Genomic DNA, 26,380 nt, shown 5'->3' on the forward strand with positions numbered 1-26,380 from the left:
ACTCTCTAAAGCCAAAAACACAGCATTCATGGGACCGGACAACATCCCAGGCTGCGTTTTACACGAACTTCAGAATGAACTGGCTCTCCACTTAAGCACCATGTTCAATAATAGCCTCGCATCAGGCTTTGTGCCCACTGAATGGTGCACAGTAACAGTTATCCCACTCCACAAAGGGGGAGCCACCACTGATCCCAGGAACTATAGACCTATTAGCCTGACGAGTCTGGTCTGCAAAGCCATGGAATGTATCATCGTGGAACTCATAAACAAAGACATTGGTAACCTCCAAACTCTGGATCCAACCCAGTTCGGGTTTGTGAAAGGCAGATCATGCCTCCTGAACCTGATTGACTTCTTTGAGGCAGTCACCAAAGCCGTAGATGAGGGTAAAGTGGTTCACACAGCCTATCTTGACCTCGCCAAAGCTTTTGACACCATCCCCCATTCTGGAATTATAGCTAAACTCAATAAACTAGGCATAAATCCCTACATCACAAGATGGGTTGCCAACTAGCTCACTGACAGAACTCATACTGTAAAAGTTGCAGACTCCAAATCTGACCTCAAACCAGTGACAAGTGGAGTACCACAGGGTTCCGTCCTGGGACCGCTCCTGTTTGGTATCTACTTCTCTGAAGTACAGGCTAACACAGAAGGCCTCTGGCTAATGAAGTTCGCAGATGACTGCAAACTAGGAGCCATAGTCAAGTCCCCAAATGATGTGAACATCCTACAGAAGGGCCTCTCTGAGACAGATGCCTGGTGTCAGAGCCATGGCCTCAAGCTCAATGCCAAAAAGTGCAGTGTCATCCCCTTTGGTAAAAACTCTGTACCCATGAACTACCACATAGGCAGCAATCTACTTAACACCGAATGCGTGATAAGAGACCTTGGGACCCAGGTGGACAGTAGTCTCTCCTTTGATAGTCACATCACCACAGTAGTCAGGAAGTCCTTCTACGTTGCACACCTCATCATAAAGGGGTTCTCATCCAGGAAAAAAGAGGTCATCATTCCCCTCTACTCGACACTCATTAGACCCACTATAGAGTACAACACCCCTTTTAGAATGCACCTCACAAGACATCTGCAGCAGCTGGAAAGGCCACAGAAGTACCTCACAAAGAGGATTACTGGACTCAAACAAATACCCTATACTGACCACCTCAAAAAACTCCAGCTTTACTCCATAGCATATCACCTACTCAGAGGTGATCTCTGCCTAACATATAAAGCTATGTCAAACCCAGAGCTGTTGGACATGCTACACCTAAAGAAATCCCAGTCCCTCCAAGCTACATGCTCTAGGGACCTAAACCTTGTCACCACAATAAACAGGACATGCTGGAGGGATAGATTCCTATCCCAGAGACTTCCCATACTCAGGAACAGGCAACCCATCTATGTCAAGCAAAGTTCTTCATTAGCACTCTTTAAGAAAAATCTTGATGAGTGGATGGGAAATAGGAAATACACCCCGGGGATCACTTCTGCATCTCTGCTCGACAGTGGCACAAGAAAATAACTTTTTTGTGTGGCGTAAGCCAGGGAACCTTGTAGGCTAGGTTTGCGTAGGCCCTTGGGCCGACAGCCTAGTGCCTACCTATGAACCTATGAACCTATGAGCCTCCTTTTTGTGAGGAACCTCAGTGGGAAATCTAGTTGTTGCATATGACTGGTAAGTTACATACTGAAGGGAGCATATTACTTAATGACAGTTATATTGAGGGCTAAGTACAGCAGGACAATGACCTCCTTTAACCTGGATGCCATACCTTTCCTTATAAGTTGTGCAATATAGAAACATTTCCTTACAACAGTAGACATATGATGGTCAAAGGGCAAATGACTGTTCACATATGTTCCCAAGCCCATATCCAATGGGTCTACTCTTAGGGGTATGTTGTTTATGTGGTAATGTCCTGAGGTGCTCAACTTTCCAAAGGACACTATTATACATTTTTTGGCATTCAGTTCTAGACCATGGCTTTGACACCAATTATTAGTTTGCAACAAGCCCCTTTGGAGGATATTAGTGTCCCTGGGCGATTCTATGATTGCTCCAAGCTTGCAGTTGTCCACAAACTTAGTCAATCAGAGACCTCTGACATTAGCTTTGACTTCTGAATAATAGGTGCCAATAAGTAGCTGCCCCAGTAATGAGCCCTGAGAGACTCCTAGCTTTGTAAGTCTGTCAACAATTCCCAAATGGGGAATAGTGATGGATGCTTTGGCAAGGATAAGATAGGCAGTATGCAATATTTTGCCCTCATTTATTGATTTGATGACTTTCTGAAAAAAGTCTATCAGGCTGAATAGACACAATTTGCCTTTGACAAAATTAAACTGTTTGATCTAATGCCTGAAGGGTTTCTATGTCTTTATTTTTAATATCCGTGATAACTATTATCATGGCTTACATATGAGACTAGTCAGACTTATGGGTCTATATTTACCCAGGCCAGTATATGATCTGCCCTTGTGCAGAGAAATACACCTATTCTCTAGGCATGAAGCCAGTTAGGAGAATAAGGTTGAACAGTGATTGTAGATGGCTTAAAAAATAATGTTTTGCACTTTTCACATGGCAGTTTAGGACAGATGCCTCAGACAGCACATTGAGAACTTGTCCGCTAGTGATAGTCAGGGAGATTATGGTCAAAAGTATCTCTTGAGTGGTGTTGGCTTGGGGAAGAGGGATGAAATTGGAGCTAAATTTATCATCCCTCTACCCTTGGCTCCATATAGAGTGTTACATTTACAATTAGCGTAGCACACTATTGTGTATTGCCTGTGAAGCTGTGATCATAGCTGAAGAAGGTCTTGTGATTATCCTTTGTCTGCAAGGCTATCTTTGCATCATATTTATCTTTGTATGACTTAATGACTTCTGAGTTGTGTATTTAGTTTGGTGAAGGGTTCTTTGCCTTGCTGGGCATTACACTTCCTAGATTTGACCATGGTTTTCTTCTTTTTGTTTTAAAATTTGATGATGTTAGGATTCCACCAGGATGGCTAGCTCTTTGGGTTTCTCTTGTGTTTAGTTTGAGAGGGTACTATTGCCTCATTGCAGCTGTTTAGATGTTGGTATAGAGTTCCTGTGAACAATTATGCATTACACAACTGAGTTTAGGCAGTTTAGGGGGGAGGCTTGAAATTTTGCCAGAGCACCACCCAGCTGTAGGAGATTTTATGGCTGGTGCTGTGGTGCAGTGGTAGCATTGTCGCCTGACAGCAAGAGGTTCCCTGGTTCAATTCTCATCTGTGGTGCCTTGTGTGTGGAGTCTGTATGTCCTCCCTGTGTTCATGTGTGTTTCCTCTGGTTGCTCTGGTTTCCTCCCACGTTACAAAGACATGCATCTGGAGCATTTCTATCCGGGCCTCCTCTGAAAATTGGCTCATTCCAAATCGGACTTTCCCGGTTAACAAATGTAAAATAAATAAAAAATTTCCTTTGGAATAATTCCTAAATGGGTGCAGGTTTGATGGGGTCGCAGGCTTTAGTTTAATTTAAAAGGGTACAGCTTTATGGCCTGACCTGAGAAGCATGGATGTTACATGTGGGTGAGTGCAAAGTTCTCACATCTTGGAGGAGCAGGTTGAGGGTGTTGGCACCCTAGTAGGTGTATGGACTAGCTGATACAGAGCATTTGCTTTGACAAGGTCCAGAAATCTCTGGGCATGCATTTCAGACATTGTGTATTTTTCCCATAGGGGAGTAATTGACATTATCCCAGAGTATAGTATTGGATTCAATAAATACAGAGTGACTTCAGGTATGCAAAATGGGTATCCGGGGTCAAAGAAGGGGACCTATAGCTTACAATGATACGGTATGGGACTTTGCTTATGATGAGTGCGATGAGGAGAAGCTCAAGTGTGCCATACTGTTTGACTATCTTAAAGTGTTGCTTGACTATCTTAAGGCGTGACTGGTTTTGATAAATAGGGAGACACCTCCACCTTTTTATACTGTCTTGTACAGTAGTTGGTCTAAATGTGTGGAAGACCTTTTAGCCTTGTATTACCAGGGTGACCTTCATGGCCTTAAACCATGTCTCCATATGTACACAGACTTCTATGTTCTCCAGGGAGAGGCTAGCATGCAAGAAGTAGAGATTTTTGTGTAGAATACCAACATTGAGCAGGAATGCCTTTAGATTAACATAGGTTGGTTTTGCTATATATCAGGCTGGCATTGCCTAAAAAGGTACTATGGGATAGTTTTAGCCAATATTAAAAAAAGCTTAATGAGGACAAGTGCAAACCATCCTTGATGAAGCAACATGTTCTGTCAACCATATTCTCCCAAGCTGACAAATATTATACCTCCTTCAAATGACACCAAAAACTAAACCAATTATTACAGTCAATTATATTCTGCTCATAGTGCAGCAGCAGCATCCTTGCAGAAGGTAGAGCGCTGCTCAAGGCTCAGCTCTTACCAGACTGGGACACATAGTCCAAGAGCTCCATCATGTTAACTCTTCACATAGTCCAAGAGCTCCATCATGTTAACTCTTCACATAGTCCAAGAGCTCCATCATGTTAACTCTTCATATAGTCCAAGAGCTCCATCATGTTAACTCTTCACATAGTCCAAGAGTTCCATCATGTTAACTCTTCACATAGTCCAAGAGCTCCATCATGTTAACTCTTCACATAGTCCAAGAGCTCCATCATGTTAACTTTTCACATAGTCCAAGAGCTCTATCATGTTAACTCTTCATATAGTCCAAAGAGGTATGTCTAAGGTCATTTATATCCTAATACTGGTACTTGTGGTTCAGTGACCTGAGTGAGTGTGTGATGTGGCAGATCTTAGCCCTTGATAGGCAGCTGACCGTGACCCTGTTCTTGCTCAGCATAGTGAATGGAATGCCTGTGTACCTCATGGTGGAATAACCTATGGTTAGAACATTGTTTGTGTGATGGTTTGTCTTATGAGCTTACGATCTAAGACACCATGAGTTGAAAATATAGATGTACTGGTAGGTAGGAGTTGCTTTGGTAGAATGTCTGTGGGGTTGCTGAGGATCCCAATTGTTATAGCTACATGTCGGAGGCCTTTTAGGTTTGGGTAGATTACTTTTAAGAGTCTCAGCATGTATGAGTCTATCCACTTAATCTTTAGAGTGAGCAGTATGTAGAATGCGGTGTTGTGTGTTTCTGATAACCTGTTTTGTAATTGTAGTGGCTGCCTGTGAGATCCTTATTTGCAATAAGAATGTACAATTACATTGTTCACACACTCTGATTATTTAAAATTGTAATGGTTGCCAGTTAACATGAAACAATTACTACATTGTCTCAGAAGGCCCATTTCTACACAGATGGCTGCAGAGACAGGATGAAAATACTTATCCATGGTTTCAGATCTTTACTCCATGAATTACCAGGAAGTATCGTAATTTTTGAGACAAGACTGTTGAAACGATGCTCCACTGTGCACAAACCACATTAACAGGGTAATATTGGGATTTATGGCAGATTTCCTTTGGTGCTATTTGGCTAGGCAGTACAGTCATAGTGTAATCTCACAGAGCAATGCTCCCCTACACAAAAGTTAGGTGCTCATTGTGCAAACACATGCTCAGGAAATATCGGAGGTCAGTTTCATAAAGGCAGCTGGATTCCAACTGCCTGCATCTATACATTGCACTACAAACCTGCTCTGCACAATGAGACTGACATGTTTAAAAAGGCTTTGAAATATAGTGTAGTAGATATATTTCTCAAGATAAATAAAAAAAAAACATCATGGAGAGTCTCCTGTGCATTACAATCATTTAGTTTATTCTTTTTCACTGATTCTTCAGCCCTCTGCAACATCTCTGAATTGTTTTTGGCTTATCATGTACTGGATCTGATTAATTTCTGATTCCTATATGGAATTTGGTGACCTTTCTAGCCCCCCACCACACATTCTACAGTTACATTGCATTATATATGTGCCATTCTTGTATTTTCCACTCCCTTGCCATCTACTCTGTATGTCCTTTCAGAAGAAATGTAATACAAATCAGAGATCCATTTATCAGACTGATTTTTTTCTAGCCTAATTTTCATAGTACTCATTTCAACTCAAAAGTATTTTTCTCAAAGCAAGGCTTTTGTTCACTTCTGTTAGTTTAGACTTCCATAAGTCTATATTTCCTTTCTCCATTTCTGCGTGTAACACAGCAGTGTCCACTGATTCCTAGATTATTTCAAACACCATTTCATATCAAGAGAACACAGATCAGTCCATTTGTCAGGTTTCTCTCATGTAACAACTTTTATTAAGATCATACGTTGTGCATTACTTATTCCTTGTCCTCCAACTTACTGTGCATCAAATCCTCCAACCATTCCATATTTCACATATGTCCTGATTAAATTTCTCCATTTTGTTTAAATATACCACCCTGCGTTCTCCCCTCTAAACAGGCTATAAGCATACCGTAATAATTACAGATGGCAAAGACCAAACAAATAATAAATAAACCCTTCTCCCACTCTGAATCTACATAACAGAATTTCTCTTTCAAAACAAGATTAAAACAAACGCTAATAAAATCTTAAGATGAGTAGGAAGCTATTTTATTAACATTAGTTGAATATGATTTCACCGACACAGATAAATATGTCAACATTCACACCCACCAAACCTCACCCTTTCATGACCACCCTATGACTTACAAATTACATCTCACATTCTACAACTCCCCAAAACATCAAAACAACTTGGTAAAAATGTTATGATTTAAATACTGTGCATAAAAAAAATCAACCCCTAGTTTATTTATGAAGGTCCCACTTTTTCAAAACACAGAACCACAACTCCTTTATCTCTCTTGCTATTAGATTCAATGGAGCTCTTACAGCTTCTAGAGCTCCAGCTGCCCAAAATCCAATAACTCACATCCATGGCCTTGAGCGGCTGCTTCCCAGTTTGTCCACTTGGACAAGTAGATGCTTGGACTTGAACATGAGTTCAGGTCTGCAGCTGCCACAGTGGTCAGACACCATAAAGTATCATGACATGGAACTGGTAAGTGAGGAAAGGAAACTGGGAAAGTTTAGGGATGGGAGGGTAGATTTTAGGTTTAGGGAGTGACTGGGAGATAACACTAGGTTAGAGATAGTGAGGAGAGGTGATTTTAGGTTTAGAAGGCATTCAGGATTTGGCTCAGAGTTAGGGTAAGGACTGGGAAGTAAATGCAAGTTGGCTCAGAGCTATGTTTAAGGAGCTAACAGGAGGTGCTTTTAGGGTTAGGGTTAGGGATCTTGGAGAGATTACTTAGTGGCAATGCATGGAAATCAGGGTAGTGGGAGTTAGTGCACTTGCCACCATGAACAAGTGGTAGCAGGGAAGTGTGTTGCAATTCATGGTATGCAAGCATTTGTAGCAAACCCAGAATCAGCTAATGCTTCAGCTGTTAGATTCAAAAATCTAATATTTCAGTGAGATTTGAATTCTTTCTAGCACGTACTGATTTTTTTAGTTGAAAAAATCTGCCTCCAGCAATGTTTCTTCTTTCACCATCATTCCAAACTTCACTTCTAATTCTTCCCCTTCAGAGAAGCTAATTTTTCTCTTTCTCAAAAAATACTGAAAAATATAAGACAGAAAGGAATATAATTTGATTTATAGGTTCATGGATTAGAACTAGGCTAACTGCCCTTGTGAGCCATTTTAAGCCTAGCCAATTATCCTTTGTGAGACTCAAACCCTGCACCTTATGTTTATAAGGCAAACACCTTAGCCATTAGGCCACCCTCCCAACCTTTATTTCCACTGTATATGTCATCTCACTGCACACAGTACAGATTAAGACAATCTTCCTGAATTTCAGAAACTATACTTTTCAGTGATCTTTTCTGCAGTTTATGCTTTATTAGTTGAGGTAATCAGTTTTAAGCTCCCTAATCAGATTACTATTTACATTATAACTGAAATATTTCCAGTGTAAATCTTTAGGTTACATGAAAAATTATTGGGCTGAAGTATTTGCCTGAACTGAAGATTAGTAAACAAAGTCTGGGGTATTTTAAGGCCTCCACTAATCAGCATTAAATTAGATCATGCTTAACAGTTAGAATTCAATGAAATAATTAGCCAGTGCTTGCAGCCTTTTCCTATTACTACAGGAAGTAGGCTTACATCTTCAACAGACCAGGTTACTTTTGTTGGAAGCTTAAGCAGCCGGCAAGGAGATAGAAAGAAAAATGCAAACTATTTTTCTCTGTCTATCTCTTTCTCTGTGGGTGTGTGTGTGTCTGTGTGAGTGTGTGTGTGTATATGTGTGTGTGTGTGTGTGTGTGTGTGTGTGTGTGTGTGTGTGTGTGTGTGTGTGTGTGTGTGTGTGTGTGTGTGTGTAGATAGATAGATAGATAGATAGATAGATAGATAGATAGATAGATAGATAAATAGACAGATATCAGTATTTATATATATAAAACTTCATCCTTTTGTTTACAGTATGGGTCCATGGCACAGATGGATAGAATCCTTATTGTGACTCAGGTGAATGGGGTTCAAAGAGCATCCCCTTTACTCTAGGAAACAAATGGAAAGGTAGATGAATGAAGGCATGTGGACCACTCACCTCTCCAAGAGGCAGGGGTATCTCTAATGGAGACCTTGGAAACCACCTCCCATTCCTGAGGGAAGGAGGTAGGACTACTTACTTGTAATACCCTTGAGGATACAAGGGTCATCTACTATGGTCAGAATGTTGCACATCCGTCTTCTGCTCTGTTAGCTGAATGTTCCCTATGGGTAATGGCAAAGCTTAAGGAAAAAAAAAACTTCAGATTACCCCTGATATACCACTGCAAGATGGCCCTCTCCTGGTGAACCCTTACTCTGTTTATGGGGAAAGAATGTACCTACTGGCCAGGCAGGGTCTGATGACTGACGAGCACAGGGGACCAGGAGCATAAAAAAATCTTCTACTTTTTTGCAAGTTCCCCACACACAGGATTCCAAACTACTGAATGGGCTAAAAGGCAAAGGATCCGCTGGAATACTTGGGTTGCTGCCATGCTTCCTTTTAATAGTTATGGTGTCTTCATATTTCACAATGTTTTACATGTTTTTCTATGTCCATCATAAGCAATACTACCTGACATAAATGATAGATGAGTAAATTAGTTCCAGTTCTGAAGTACAACAGCTATTGTGAACCTGCAAATCTTTATCGCACTAAGATATTAAAGATATTTCACCATCCCAAAAACCATGTCAATAGATATGTGCCACTCCCATGTGAGTTACATGATTTCAAAGTGACCAACAGCACATTCTCATCATAATAGTTATTGCAGAAGAAAATTATAACATGACTGCCTTATAGTCAAAGGTGGATTCCAAACTCCATGACAGATCATCATAAAAGTCAAAATGTAGGTATACCAAAGCAAATGCAGTCTCAGAGAGTGTATCACATACCTGTAATCATATTTTTCCCTTTTTATTGCTGAATATGAACAGTAACTGATTATTGTTTAAAATATTCAACAATGTTAATGCCTTAAATGCTGCTACTGAGTTATACTGGTATCATAAAAATAGGTCAGAATTATAGGATGCAAAACATCCAAGACTAATGTGTCTCTTACTCATGAAATTAGTAGGAATCCTATTACATAATTAAAAAAAAATCCCATCTACAGGGTAATCAAGGTGTGATTATTTTATTTTACTAGTAAATTAATCATAATAGTCACACTACCCCACAACTTAACATTAAAATAAGTGTAAATTAGAACCTGGAGGTGAAACACCACTCCATTTATTACCACAGATTCTCATTTTGAACACCCACGCACAATAATAGAACATAGCTAGCCAATCCACAGCCTGTTACCATATAAGGTAAATACTTGTGGTTAGCTACTCTGAGGAAATTAGATCCTAGAAGTAAAATGTCATGCTATTCAATTGCATGAATTCTAATTTACAATACCCCTCACATAGTCGCAGGGCATGGCTTACCAAATTTTGGAAAAACAGTGTTTCAGATTGTTTTTGTTGTTTGCATTATATCCTTTTTACAATGGGAGGATATATGAACTCCAACCAAAAGACAGGCTGAAGTACAGAATCTTATGTATTTCATGAGACAAGATGAGGCAACATTTTTGTTACTTCATACAGGGTTAAGCCTATCCTCAGCACACTGGCAGTGGCCATATGTGATATGTTAAGCTTAATTAAGATACTGTAAAATCCTTGAGGGTAAAATGGAAGTTATGAGTGCATTTTGTACAGCATATCTTATTAGAGTTTTCTGAAACTTTTATTACAAACTTGTTTAAGGGACCAGACATATGGCTTCATACATGTATACCAAATTCAATGCTTTAGAGGATTTCTGGACTATAGCAGTCTGCACAATCCCCAATTTTGACACGGGATATAAGACCTAGGATAACAAGGTAAGGTGAAACAGATGTTCAAAGTATATGTATACTATACATATTTCATGAGAGAAAACATCGCTGTTAATGCATATTCATTGATGCCTAAACTCCATGCATTGGAAAAAAGTAATACATTGTTATGGAAATGTGAATTGAAATACAGTGATGTGTATAAGTGTACATGCATATGTAGCTTTCTCCAGAAAAATAAAAAAGGATTTTCTTTAATTTGTAACATACCATGGCTCCAGTGGTGTGATATGATTCAGTGCTGATCTAAACTGAAATAACCAAGGAAAGAATAGCAGTTATAGACACATTTTGTAGATGAGTATCATGTTATTATAGTCTTAATGTTTCGAAATGAAATATCAAAGGAAGAATGGTCTTTACAAGTATACAAAATGAACCACTTACTAGGCTTTCATTTGTCACAGTCTGATTATTTTTGCATTATACTCAGTTTCCATTTTAGAATTGTATAAGACTTCTGCTGAACATACAGAATGCGATATTGATCTCTAATATATCTTTTTAAAGTTGTTATTTAATCAGAAGTAAAAAATCTGTATATTTAATTAGAAAAGGGGATTTTTCAGATGTAATAATGGCATGGTATCAAATGTAACACTAAATTTCACTAAAACCATTAAAAGTAGAATAACAGAGCATTCTTTGGTGAAATTTGTCACTGAGAATCCTATTCTTTTCACCTAAAATGTTCAATGAAATTTGAAAGGAAGGGCTGACTTAAGTTATTCAAGCATACAACAGCATTTTTATAAACTTCCATTTAAATCCATATCTCCTTATGGAGCCCAGAACTTTTTTGATATTTTAATGTGAGTTAGTGGTGAATCCAGCTTGACAAAGGGAATTTAAAATTAGTTGGACCTTAGGGAAGTGGATTTTCATGTCCTCAGAAACTACTGCCACATCATCCAGGTTGATGACTACCTATCATGGACATGTATTTAACAGTTTTGCCCATCAGCTTCCAAAATGTTGCAGGAGCTACACGGAGATCCAAAGGCAGGGCTGAATAGAAAAAAAAGACCAACCAGCTGGCACAATGCCTTTTTCTATAGCATCTTGTGCTAGTAGAATTTGCAATAGCCTTTATATAGGTCAAATGTGGCCAGAAACATAACAGACTTCAATTTCTCAGTTTGACCATTTTTGGCATGGGATATGAATCAACTTTAGATAAGCTATTTAATTTTCTGAAGTCATTACAAGCATTATATACTCACTAGGCTTGGAGATCTATCCAATAGGGGCTATTATACTCAGTTTGGGATTCTTGTATAACATTATGTTTAAACAGTATCCTATACCTCCACATTAGCTTGGCATTCGGACTGTGGTATTTGGTATGGTCTCAAATGTTTGACCAGTTATACTTTTGTATGTTTTGTAGCATCATACCAGGCCTGGATGGCAATTCTGAGGACATATCTTTATTCCTAACTAAATATCCCTTTACCTCTTGTTTCTGGGATACTAATAATGTTTTTTTTCCCTATTTTAACTTCAGGTAATAATGTGGGAACCTTAACTTCTTCTGCAAACATATTTATTTCAAAAATTGCAGCTTCTCTCCTAGTTTTCAGAACATTTATATAACTTTTGCTCATTTTTTTCTACTCTCTTTCTTTACAGGTTGTCTTACCATATAGCTCACTTCACTTACCTTTTCTATAATTTGAAAACAGCCTTGGCACTTTGAAAGGAATTTGTTTTCAACTGTATTTACTAATGCACATACTTTATTTCTTGATTTAAATTGTATGACAGGAGTATCTTTGTTATACGACATCAGTTATGTCTCCTGTGCTCTGTCAATATGCTCACTTTCTATTGCTATTATAGCTATTAACCTGTCCTGCAGGTCTGAAAAATGCCATAATACACATTTAAAGGGAGTGTTTCTTTCCTCCCAGCTTCTTTTGCTATATCTAGTAAGATATGGAGGTGTTTGCAATGCAGTAGTTTAAACTGGGTGCGCCCATTTACTTGTCTTACAGAAAGAGAAGTTATAGGAGCAGTTGGTCACAATTTCTCCCAGGCATCTATATCCTTTCATAACATCAGTTTTAATACTTTGTTAATTCATTCAATCCTTAGCAATAGGAGGCTAATCAAACCTTTGATTTCTAAGGTCTTGTAAACCAAGGAACCACTTGCTTCCTGAGAGATTTTTTTTCCAAGATCCTCTATTGAAAACACACTTTATAAGATTTGCAATATGTGGTGAATGATGTGTGTTACAGAAATGTACAACATAGAAGCTCTTTAGTAGACTATGGGCTATATACTAATTTTAGCACCAAAAGTCTGTCAGTATATTCTGACTTTATATTGCAGATTTAAAAATGATACTGTATTCTACTGACTAAATCTTATTAGTTTTATAGTCCTGCAAAAGGTTATATCTCTATAAGCGGGCAAGATAGATATAGAATATCAGTGGGATAACTATTCAGATGTTAGCTCTCCAATGCTCTACTGCAAGAAAAGGTAACATAATGATGTTTTTGATATTGTTGAATCTATGCAAATTATGCATATAATATTTCACAATTTTTAAAAACAATATTAGTCTACAAATCCATGGATGTCAGATGGCAAATATCAATAGCAACACTGTGTGCCTTAATGTTTTGTAAAAAAACTATAACCGTCCATTTACCTGTAGGTATGACAAGCTATTAAGAAATTGAAGCAATTATGAAAGTATTGCAGCTAATATTCAAAAATGCTTTTGCAAAAAGCATGCATATCTCAGGATGCCTTCATATTACCCACCATGTTTTTGAATTAATACCAAATGTTATTCAAAACCAATTTCAAGTGAAAATAACAATTTGGTACAGTCCACATGCGCAACACACTTCAACATTTACCCTGTCTACCTACCAGTGCATGTCTTGGTCTCATAAAGGTTTAAAAAATGGCTGCCTGTTGAAATGTTGACACTTGAAATGCTGAGTGCTGACAAGCCGAGAAAAAAAGATTCAAAACCCGGAAAAGGGAGAACCTCAAAAATTGCCATTCTCCTTAAAACTTTATTTTGCAGGCCCCCTACACATCCTGAACTTATATATACTAACTCTGAGATCACCATACCTCAGAGAAAAGGGAATATTCAGAAAAATTACATCTTAGAGTTAGTGTATACAAGTCTAATCTTTCAGGTATTAAGTTTCTGCATTTTGGGACTCACTCTAGTGGGTCCTGACATTTCAAATGGTTACCATAAAAACTATTATTACTAATAAAATCAGGCACAGTCTAATACCTGGAGCTGCAGTGAGTTCTTGTTATGTCCAGTTATAAATTACTTGATTAATATACATACTTATCTTCTTCTTAAAAACACCGTCATCTTATTGAAACCTCTATATCACCAGCTAAAATGTAGTCACATTCTATTAATGATCATCTAACTTCTTTCTTTTTCCTTTATACTAGACAAACTATTTACAACCTATTCCCCCATATAAATACACAACAGAGTAGCTAAGATGAAACATATACTGTATAAATATTAACCAGCATGTTTTGATATCTTTTTTTTACTAACACTCACAACCTGATTATACCATTCCAACATAAAAGTATCACATTCCATTTTTGCCTAATTAATGTAATCATGGAAAATATCTCTTGTGTTTTCATAACTTTTGTAAACACTCTTTAATAACTTCAGTTCTGTACAGCCTGTGATGGCCATTTTACAATGCATGCTTAGAAGCTCATGGCAGTTTGCAGATATGTTGCATTACTTTTCAGTAAGCAACTCCAGCAGGACTTTAGAAATTAGACTTTGAAAACACTAATGGGTATACTAATTTCAAGAGTATTGGAAAATATAAAGAAGAGCTTAGTCTTACAGGCTTCATATTAACTTTGCTTTCATGACGACTTTACCCTTGTAGCAAACAATTAGTAAAACTGATTAGCTAGCCCACCTAACAGATGGTCATTAGATATTTCACCTTAAATATTAGCAAAGTTCATGCATTATGTTGGACATGAAAGAGATACTATGATCAGTAAAACATCCTTCTCCAAAAAAAGCAATGCTAGTTCTTTTCCAAATGACTTTGCACTGACCCCTCATATGTGTACTGCCACAGGAAACTTCATAACACAATCAGAGATTACCAGGATTTACTGATAATACTTAGTAAAACTGGACCCATTATGTCTAGTGCTATCCATTTGTAGGGGTCATTCCACAATGGGTAAGGGTACAAAAGGGTTCTTAAAACCTGGGCAAGATGCTGTCTTTCAACATCCTGGACAAGTTGCATGAAAGTTGTCTGTGCTCTTCTTGACATAATGCCAATAAAATCTTGCTAAAATCCTAGCTTTTGTCTTAGCCTTTCCTAAATGACCTCTTAAATTATGACAACATTCGAACTTTATTAGATGTGTTGTAAAGGGTTTTTCAACTAATAACTGGTTCAGTATTTGTTCTTTGTCTGTTATTACCCTTTAGAGCAGCTCATTTCTTAATATAAAGTATTGGTACTATTTGTTATCAATTTGTTCCTTTTTTCCCAAATCTACTCTTATTATAGCCTCACTAGCTCTGCTTTGTGTACTGTCTTTTACATAGGGCATTTTGACACTGATTTACCTTATACAAAAATAGGTCAAGCCATCACAACTGGCGTAAGTAGACTGGCACTAAGTGGAAGCCATAGCCTTTTATACAAATGCAGATACAAGCTTTTTCCCTCATCTACTTTATCTTTGTGGCCCTTTATATGCAGGTAACAAGTGCAAGGCTTTGCAGGCAGCCACACTAACATTTCCATTGTAAACAATTTTGTCATGGTTTCTAATGGGTATATTTCTATACTGATTCTATTCGCAGAACAGATCTAGACTACATCTCTTCTAAGTTGTCATTATATAAGAAGAAACAATCATACACGTTTCAATGCAAAAATAATTATTTTCTCTTGCAAAATGCTATGGCCCAAACATAATGATTTTAAACAGCTAAACTAGTGGGTTCAAATTCAGCACTGAGCTGCAATGAAATTCCTATGAGTAATAGTAATTTTTGATGCATTTTGTAGCTGAAAATCTTCGTGATGTTCCTAAAAGTATTGCACTGAAATTTCAAAGGGGGCTTTCACACATGTTTATAGACCTTCTCTTTCACAGTCTGACACTTTGCATTATGTTTCATAGGTTCATAGGCTGGTACTAGGCTATCGGCCCTCGGGCCTATACAAGCCTAGCCATAACAATTCCCTGGCTATTACTTCCCTGGTCCCCTGTCTAACAGGGCAATTGATGTGATCCCTGGGGTGAATTCCCTATCTCCCATCCAATCGTCAAGGTTCTTTTTGAAGAGGACCAAAGAGGCGCTCAACTTGACATGTATGGGCAGTCTATTCCAGAGTATGGGGAGTCTCTGGGTCAGGAACCTATCCCTCCAGCATGTTTTGTTCATTGTGATGACCAGGTTTAGATCTCTGGAACGTATGGCTCTGAGGGATTGGGATTTCTTTAAGTGTAGCATGTCCAACAGCTCTTGGTTTGACATGGCCTTGTATGTTAAGCAGAGATGGCCTCTGAGCAGGTGATATGTGACAGAGTATAGCTAGAGTTTTTTTAGATGGTCAGCATAGGGCATCTGCTTTAGGCTTGTGATTCTTTTAGTGAGGTATTTCTGTGGCCTTTCCAGTGGTTGCAGATGTCTTGTATGGTACATACCAAACAGGGCATTATTCTCTATAATGGGTCTAATGAGGGATGAGTACAGTGGGACAATGACCTCCTTTTTTCTGGATGAAAAGCCCTTACTGATGAGGTATGCCACATAGAAGGATTTCCTGACTGTTGTGGTGATGTGGTTATTGAAGGTGAGACCACTGTCCACTTGTGTCCCTAAGTCCCTTATCACACTTTCGGTGTTTAGTGTACTGACACTTATGTGGTAATTCATGGGTACATGTTTTTTTCCCAAAGGGGATAACTATGCATTTCTTGGCATTGAGCTTGAGCCCATGGCTCTGGCACCAAGTATCTGTTTCTGTAAGGCCCTTTTGTAGAATATCCACATCATTTGGGGATTCAATAATGGCTCCTAGTTTGCAGTCATCTGCAAACTTTGTTAGCCAGAGTACCTTAGTGCTGGCCTGTACTTCAAAGAAGTAGATGCCATACAAGAGCGGTCCTAGGGCTGAACCCTGAGGTACCCACTTGTCACTTGTCTGGAGCTGGATTTTGAGTCAGCTATTTTTACAGTGTGGGTTCTGTCAGTAAGCCAGATGGCAACCCATCGAGTGATGTAGGGATTAATGCCCAGCTTAGTAAGTTTATCTATGATTCCAGAGTGAGGGATGGTGTCACAGGTCTTGGCAAGGTCCAGATAGGCTGTGTGGACTGGCTTGCCATCATCCACGGCTCTGGAGACTGATTCAAAGAAGCCAGTCAGGTTGAGGAGACAAGATCAGCCCTTTACAAAACCAAAATGGGTGGGGTCCAGTGTTTGAAGGTTGCCAATGTCTTTGCTTATAAGTTCCATGACAATGCGTTCCATGGCTTTGCAGATCAGGCTCGTCAGACTGATGAGACGATAGTTCCTGGGATCCAAGGTGGATTCTCCCTTGTGGAGTGGGATAACTGTAGCTGTGTGCCACTTATTAGGCACAAAGCCTGAGGTGAGGCTATGATTAAACATGACACTTAGGTGAGGTGCCAGTTCATTTTGTAGTTCATGTAGTACACAGCCCGGGATGTCATCTGGTCCCATGGATGTTTGGTTTCCTTTGTGTTATATATGACTTATGATCAGTACGCATAATACATGACTAATCTAATATGCATCTTTCCTGACTTGTCATTCCATCACCAGTAAAAATCGTACTTAATTTGCATGAATACGGATGTTTTACACTGGAATTATGGCTGCCTTCTCCACAAATTCAGACAAATATACATCATTATTGGTTTCTTACACCACATCAAGTGCAGACTGGATGAGATGCTAACTAGTTCAGTTCAGCTCACTGATGTCGAATTCCCAGACCTGTTATCTATAAAAAATAATTTAGGGTGCAGTATTTTAAGTGTGTAACAGCAGTTAGTCTTTTATTTTCATAGGTTTCCCTTTTATTTTTCTTTAGCATGGAGCAATAACTGTGGTGTGTGTGTGTGTGTGTGTGTGTGTGTGTGTGTGTGTGTGTGTGTGTGTGTGTGTGTGTGTGTGTGTGCATGTGTGTATGAGTAAACGTGTGCATGTGTAAATAGAGTGTGTGTGTGTGTCTCTCCGAGTCTGTGTGTATGCATACGTGTGTGGCTTTATAACTGGAATCACCAAGTAAGTACATCTGAAACTGATGGTCATGATATATCTTGTGAAAAAATGTTTTATATTTAAGATGGTTTCAGAGATATGTTCTTAGTTTGCTAAATACTGTCAGTAGTTGTACATAACTGTTTTGAGTGTTTTGTGCTTATCATTCAATTCTCAATAAACATGTACATTTCACATTCTTTCAGGTTGCAAACTTAGTATATATTTCAGTCATATCTGTAGTATGGTCTTTTTTAATAAGAAATAAAAAGGGCCAGATTAAATAACAGCTGCACTAAGTGTGCAGTAAGTGTACATGATCTGTACGTTAGAACATCTTCTCTTCTCTTTAACAATGCTCATCTTTTGTTATTTCTGTTTATCTCTGTATTCTTGTCCACTGAATGGAAAAATTAATAAGTCCTTAATTTTCCCATAATTAACATAATCAAAAACTGTTTTGTAAATATTGTCCACTTTTCTGTTTACACTTTATAACCTCCTTGGAATTTGACTATGTAAGCTTATATAAATTATTAACTTTTGTTTGTTAGTCAGCAGTTTGAATATCAAAAAGTTTTACACTAAGCTTCTCCAAAGTCTTTTGTGTAATTAAAGAGGCAATTTATTAAACAGTGTTCATGTGTGTTCTTGAGGCAATTTATTAAACAGCACTCATGTTTTCATGTGTAGTATATAAAGAAATAGCAATATATGACAAAGGTAGATTTTATTCAGTGAGCAATGCAGTATATGCTGCCTTTGAATATGTTATGCACATTGGACAGTGGCAATCTGTAGGATACTCAATGCACAGGCACAAATCCATGCCATCCTCTTGCCCCTGGTGGCCATATATTGGGTAAAATTGGGTTGTATTGGCTAGGCTTGTAAGAGCCTTTAAGCCATTAGCCTAGTAATCTCTTATAAAACTATTATGATCATATGTACACATACACAAGTGAAAATTGCAGACAACTTGTACTATTGTATTTCAAAGGTTTTAGAGTAATTAAAAGGGCAATGTAACAAAAAGTGCTCATGTATGATATGCACATAAATTGAAACGCAGACAAGACAAATTTAACATGGAGTGATGCAGTGTATGCTGGCTTTGGTTACTTTATGGTTATATGTAGATATGCATACATATACGCACACACACACACACACACACACGCACACATATAAATATGTGTGTGTGTGTGTGTGTATGTGTGCGTGTGTGTGTGAGATTGTGTAGCCATGTGGAGGCATGAACATTGGCTCTAGATAATGTTACTGTTGATCATGTGATATCCCAATGCTCTGTATAAAATGGGGGAAAAGGAGGTTTGATACCAAAATATACATACATATATATATATATATATATATATATGTGTGTGTGTGTGTGTGTGTGTGTGTGTGTGTATGTGTGTGTGTGTGTGTGTGTGTGGGGGGGGGGAACTGGCATGCAGCATATTATCACTGACAGTTGTGGATGATGAAATGTTTTTGTGCTAAGAACATAACATAACTACGGAAAACACACATTTGTTGAATATATGGTTATGTTCCTACAAGACATGTCCACACCAGGCATTACAATGTAAGTTTTGCTCTCTTACACTTCTCATCTATTTATGTTTTACAGTTAATTTCATTTCTGAATCCTGATTTTAAAACTACAGGCAGCTGGAAAATAAAGCAAATATTATGACATTTTTTTATCTTTTCGTTATGTCCACACTCACAAAATGATGTCAGCAGAGATGCAGACAGTGGTTTGCATGCATCAGCAACATATTATAGGTAATCATTATATGTCCTTAGTTAAACAGCTACTTAGACAATGGTTTCTTTAATAAATCATTAGTTGAGTTACTTTTCAGTGTAAGGTGCTCAACCTGCTAGACATGGCTGACAAATTGTTTACTAGGATATAAGACTTTCCTGTTGCCTGCCCTAAGCACCAGGAAAATAGTAGTGTATATACTGATCTAGGCAATGAAGTATTGTGGGTTTAGTCTGATTTACTCATACACCAGTGTGTGTTTCTGCCTGCTTTGGTCCCCTCTCACATCTAGTTCCCCAGCCACCCCCAAACTCACACTTTTATTCTCTTCGATCCCCTCCCATTTTCCATTTTTGCTTATATCATAATTATAGCTTAAAGAAGCACAACATATACTTACAGAAGCATATATATATATATATATATATATATACATATATATATATATATATATATATATATATATATATATATATATATATATATATATGCATATATATGGGTCTACTTCATATGACAGAAATTTCATTTGACCGAGACCATAATACTGAAATTTCAAAATACTGAAAACTCACTTGACTGAAACTCATAATACTAAAACCTTACAATGGTAAATTTCAACATAGTAGTGGCAGTATGTAAACTACTGTAATGTAAGTGAAAGCTGTAAGCCCTTTTCCCCAATGTAGTGCAATCCTGGAGTTAGTATATATAATTAGGAGGTCCTCATTCCCCACCTAGTTTAGTTTCATATCGTCCGGTTTCTGTTAAGAGGTTATGTATGTAGTTTTTAAGTTCTGGAAAGAGTTAGTCATTGCTGTTGTAAGTGTGCATGTCTAAAGTTTATAATTTAGTATGTTGAAATTTAGCATTGTAAGGTTTCAGTATTATGAGTTTCAGTCAAGTGAGTTTTCAGTATTTTGAAATTTCGGTATTATGGTCTAGGTCAAATGACAGTCAGTCAATAGAAATGTCAGTCATATGAAGTAGACCCATATATATATATATATATATATATATATATATATATATATATATATATATATATATATATATATATGTATATATATATATATATATGGGTACACTTCACATAATCGAATTACTGAAATCTCGAATTTCGTATGGTCGAGACCATATGATTGAGATTTCAGTAAATCGAATATGTGTAGTGTTGAAAAATAAAAGTTTACTTACCTTAATACAGTGCGTACACACAGAGGCAAGGATTCTTGTACACTCTGTGTGTACGTAATGTTTTTTTTTTTTGTGTGTGGTGTTGACAGGAAATGAGAAATCTCCGCTTTGCTTCCATACAGCGCAAGACGGGAGATTTCCCATTTCCCCACTGTAGCGCGATCTTGGAGTTGGTATATTTAAGTAGGGGGGTGTGGGGAGCACATATGGGGGGGCAGCCCCCCTGCAAAAGCAAAGTTTGTCTTTTTTTTTTTTTTTGGTTTCATTTCAGAAGTTCGAGTTTACAAAACTCGATGTTTTGGTTTCGGTTATTTGAAGTTCGAGATTTTGTAAATTCGAGCTTCTGAAGTGAATATATATATATATATATATATATATATATATATATATATATATATATATATATATATATATATATATATATATATATATATATAGATATATATATATATATATATAGATATAGATATATATATATATGTATATATATATATATATATATATATATATATATATATATATATACATATATATATATATATATATATATATATATATATATATATCTATATCTATATATATATATATATATGACCCATCAAAATAACACTTCAGCAAAACTCAGTTTTGCTAGTCCGTTTTTCCCCTCAAAATGTACTTTCACAAAACTACAGATCACTGAGATTGTTGCTGGAGATCGCAGTACTGCGGGGCTAAGGGAATTTTCCCTTTTCCCCACTGTAGTGTGATCTCAGAGTTGGTATATATTAGTAGTGGGGGTATGCAGGGCACAGCTCCCCACATGGTGTGGTGCATGGGTACTTGACCCCCTGCATAATGTACTGTAGTGTATTTGTTTGTTTGTTTGTTTTTTTTTTAATTTTTTGGTGATCTGTGGTTTCGCGAAAATGCATTTTCGGAGAACTGCATTTTCGTGAAACCTGACTAGCAAAACTGAGTTTCACTGAAGTATTATTTCGATGTGTAAAAGTAGACCCATATAAATATATATATATATATATATATATATATATATATATATATATATCTGTGTGAGTGTGTGTGTGTGTGTGTGTGTGTGTGTGTGTGTGTGTGTGTGTCACATGAACAACTTTTCGGAAACTCAAAAACAAAATTGAAGAGACCATATGATTGAGTTTCCGAAAACTTGACCATCAAAAAAAAAAAACACAACTACCTTTTTTACATTTTTGCAGGGGGGCAAGCCCCCCCTTCATCCAATCCCCACATCCCCTGAAAATTATATATACCATCTCCAAGATCACACTACAGTGAGAAAAAGGGTAAATTTCCTGATCCAAACAGTATAGCGATCTCCATTCAAAAGCTCTGAGTTTTCAAAAACTTGATCATATGGTCTCGACTATATTGAGTCTGAGTTTCTGAAAACATGATCCAACTGATAGGGGCCCATTTATGCATATACATATATAAATAACTATATATATATATATATATATATATATATATATATATATATATATATATATATATATATATATAAAAAACTCATCACCACCATTTTCTCTTTCATAATCTCCATCTGAAAAGCAAATTACTACACCCCAACCCTCCTCTCAACCTTTTCAGAATCATCTACTTGTCCCCTCCCAAAAAAACTTGATCTTAGGATTATAATTGGTAAGTAGCCTATCAACCCAGAGGTCAATTCAAGCCTAGCCATTTCATCTCAATGTAATACCATAAATACTTTAGTCAATACCTAGAATTGCATTTATTAATGACTGACTATTTCCAGAAGGTTTCTGGTTGCTATCCTTAGTAAGAATTTACAGTGACCCATCCACTCATCCAGGTTTCATTTGAACAGTATCACAGAGGAGCTCTGCTTCACATGAATTGGTAGCCTCTTTCAAAGAGTTGGCAGTCACTGGGAGACAAATCTGTCCCTCCTGCATGTCCTATTCATGTTGCAGGCCATATTTTGGTCCGTGGACTGGGTAGCTATTGTGAAATGGCCTCCCCTCTTTCTCCTCAGCTTACACTCTCCTGCTGTTTTTGTCTTACTCTTCCACCCATAGGAATAAGGACTCCTTCCCTAATGAGTGGAAATGCATCTCTCATGTATCTCTTAAAAACCTTATTTCTCATACCTCATAATTTCATTTCAACTTTCCTATTCATGCAACCAAGTATACATATCCTCCAAACACTATACCTTCACTTGCTTATACTACTAAATCAACTCTTACAAGACCTTCCCTTAAACTACCCAGATTCCTCTGTAAGTTCACCCCTGTAATACTCCTCCTGCTCCTATGTAGCAACATTAAACCTAACCCTGGCCCATCTCTTTTATCTTATGTCGTAAATAACTCCAGTAATATCAAAAAGAAAACAGACCAACTAAGCTTTTCCACCCTCCAACACCCTGATATCATAGCTATAAAGAAACTTGGTTCAAACCCACTAATCCTTCTATCTACCACTTCTTCCCTAGGTACAACTACTATCTTGATGGCATATGTGGTTCTAGAGCTGGCAGCACACCTCTCAACCTCTTAGAGCAAGACATCTGGACAAAGCCATGAATAGAAGTGGCACAAAGGCCCAAAAATAGGGACAATTTTTAAATATTTCTCTTACAAACTTAGAACATTAATAGAATAACAGGTTTTACATTAGAATGCATTTTCTGAAGGGTACGAAGTCTGAAACTCAAATGTCTGTTATTATTTTCTAACTTAAATCTATCTTGAATGATTTACCACTAATTTGTCAGAAAAATGCAATTTTATGAAAAACAGACCAAAAATATGAGGCAAAAATCTGGACATTTTGTGAAAATCTGTACAGTTGAGTGGTATGGCTGGCAGTGGATCACTACTGCTTTTTAATCTAATTTAAATATCTAGGTCTTATCTCAAAGTAACACTACCTCAGACTTTCATAAGGACCTTATTTGTGCATTTGATAAATGTGGGTTTGAAATTATGAAGGCTATAATTAGAAACAATGAGTTGGAAATTGATAAAATGTTTTCAGATTGAAATTATTAATAATAGATTGTCACTGATTTAATGTTTGACATTGAGTGTGAAAGAGTTAAATATCATGAAATGTTGAAAGATGTAGAAGTAAAATGTACTAAGATTTATGAAAGAAAATTTAGAAAGGTGGAAAGGGACGTAAAGGAGTACAAAAACAATACACAATACCCTAAACCAAAGAACACATGGGGCAATTTTCACAACAAACCACATGAGTATAGAGGTGAAAGAGACATGGGGTATGACAATTTACCAGCTGAAACTCAGTTTAATAGTTATGACATACATGACCGTTTAGAGTTTCCCTCCCCAAGGACATCAGAGAGACTCAAGAACAAGGACCCGGTAGACTACAGGTACGGTTATCAGAACCAGAGGGGTTGAAAGGTACCATGGAGGTAATTCCTTCAGATGAAATAGTGATTAATAAATGTATGTTTAGTTACAATGGTTTTCACATTTTTAATTATACCTTTACTCCCATTACTAAGGGTCCTTTCAACTTATTTACTAAAGGCTTTACTTTTATTCCTAACGTTAAGGCCAATATAGCGAAGTTATTAGTGGATTTTAAACTTTTTATTAGGCAGAAAAATTTAGAGGTATTCTTTAATGGTAATATAAGAAAAAATACCACTGTTTTAACAAAGAAGAGTACGTTCAATCCACCCCTTCACACCCAGCTTAGAAATTTTGAGGTTTTGGTTGAAAAGGAGCTAAGAGATAAACTTAAGTACAACAAGGTTAGTCCAAACCTTTCTACGAAAGAAATGCATACACTCAGTTTATGTGGAGAGAATAAAAATCTTAGAATCATGAAACCTGATAAGGGAGGTGGGGTGGTTTTTATGGATCATATTAATTATGAGGCAAAAATGTTTGATTTGTTAAATGACCAATATACCTGTGAGAGAGTGTCTATGAATGAAATTCATATTGCTTATAAAAAACGTTCCCTCTGTTTGAATGATTTAGTTTTAGAGGGGCTTATTGATCTGGAAACATATAATTATTTACATGTTGTGCAACCCAAAGTGCCTTGTATTTTTGGCATACCAAAGGTCCACAAAAATCCTGATGACCCTCCTCTCAGACCTATTGTATCTGCGGAGGGTTCTATTACTGCTCCACTGGCAAAATATGTAGATGTATATCTCAAGAACGTGGTGATGGAACATCCTAATGTGTTAAAGGATTCTTGGGATGTTTTAAGGCATATTAATAATTCTAAACAGGTTGATACCTCTAGTTTTATCACTTTGGATGTTGTGGACCTTTTTACGTGTATTCCTCACGAGATAGGTTTAGTTTGGTTTGAAGAGTTTTTGGAAAGCAAGAATAATATTTCTTTCAAGGTATTTCGTACATGCCTTGTTTTAATGGAAGTGATTTTAAACAATAATTTTATATTCTTCCAAGGTGAATATTTTAGACAATCTAAAGGCGTAGCTATGGGTGCCCATTGTGCACCTACATATGCCAACATCATTTTATTGTATTGGGAAGAAACATTTGTTCACAATTCTAATTTTAAACAATATTGGAACTACTATGGGCACTTCCTGGATGATGTCTGTCTATTTTGGAACAATACCCTGGAAAAATTCATGGAATTTTTTGATTATATTTCAAATACAACTTGTTGTGTCTTTCGGCTTATACCGGGGTTAGGGGTCGCCACAGCAGAACTCCAGTCCGCTAATGTTTGGTAGTGGATTTTTACATGCTGAGTTACCAGCCCTGATGCACAACCTTCAACAAAGGCATGCTCATTCACGTATGTCTCAACACAGAAGACGCTCTAGCTGAGAATCGAACGGGACAACGTCTTTCTGTGAGGCGACAACGCTACTGCAGCATCACTACTTACGGTATATTTCAAATACAACTATTTTTTTAAAATTCACCTATAAAGTAGATGAAGTTGAATTGTGTTTTTTTAGATGTAAATATACAGACAATGGGGGAAGGTTTTAAATGAAAAATTTTTAGAAAAGATAAGTTTTCTAAAGCTTACTTGCATTATACAAGCTCTCACCCACATTTTCAAAAAAGAGCAATAGTTAAAGATCAGTTGGTGAGAGCCAGTAGGATGACGTCAGATGATCTGGATTTTAATACTGAATGTGAATTTATTAAGAGTATGTTTGGAGCAAGGGGGTACCCAATAGATCTCCTAAAGTCAGTTATTGTAGAGGTTAAGGAAGGAAGAACAGGAAGATTTGATCCAATTTTGGGTGTAGCCCTACCTACATCGGAAGTACAAAATATTGAGGCAAACACTGCTATTGCCCCAACTTTAGAAAAAGGTTTTCATTCTGCCATGTTTACCACTTTTGACGGGGAGAGTAATCTGGTGAGAAGTATTCTTAGTAAAGAATGGAAAAAAAATTGCTAGTTTGTCTGTTTAAATCATATCTTTGAAAATCCATTTAAATGTGTATATAGGAAAGGACATAACATCAAGAATATATTGGAAGGGACAAACTTCCTTAACCCCACTAACAACAATAACAAAAAAGGAACACGAAAATGCGAGCATTGCCCATATTGCAATAACATCAAGGAAGGTGATTCTATTCTTTTGAAAAAGAGGAACAAGTATATTACTACTCAAGGTTTGGCCAGCTTTAATAC

This window comes from Protopterus annectens, chromosome 1.part2, assembly GCF_019279795.1.
Source record: "Protopterus annectens isolate FY-2018-M chromosome 1.part2, PAN1.0, whole genome shotgun sequence".
NCBI lineage: Eukaryota > Metazoa > Chordata > Ceratodontiformes > Protopteridae > Protopterus > Protopterus annectens.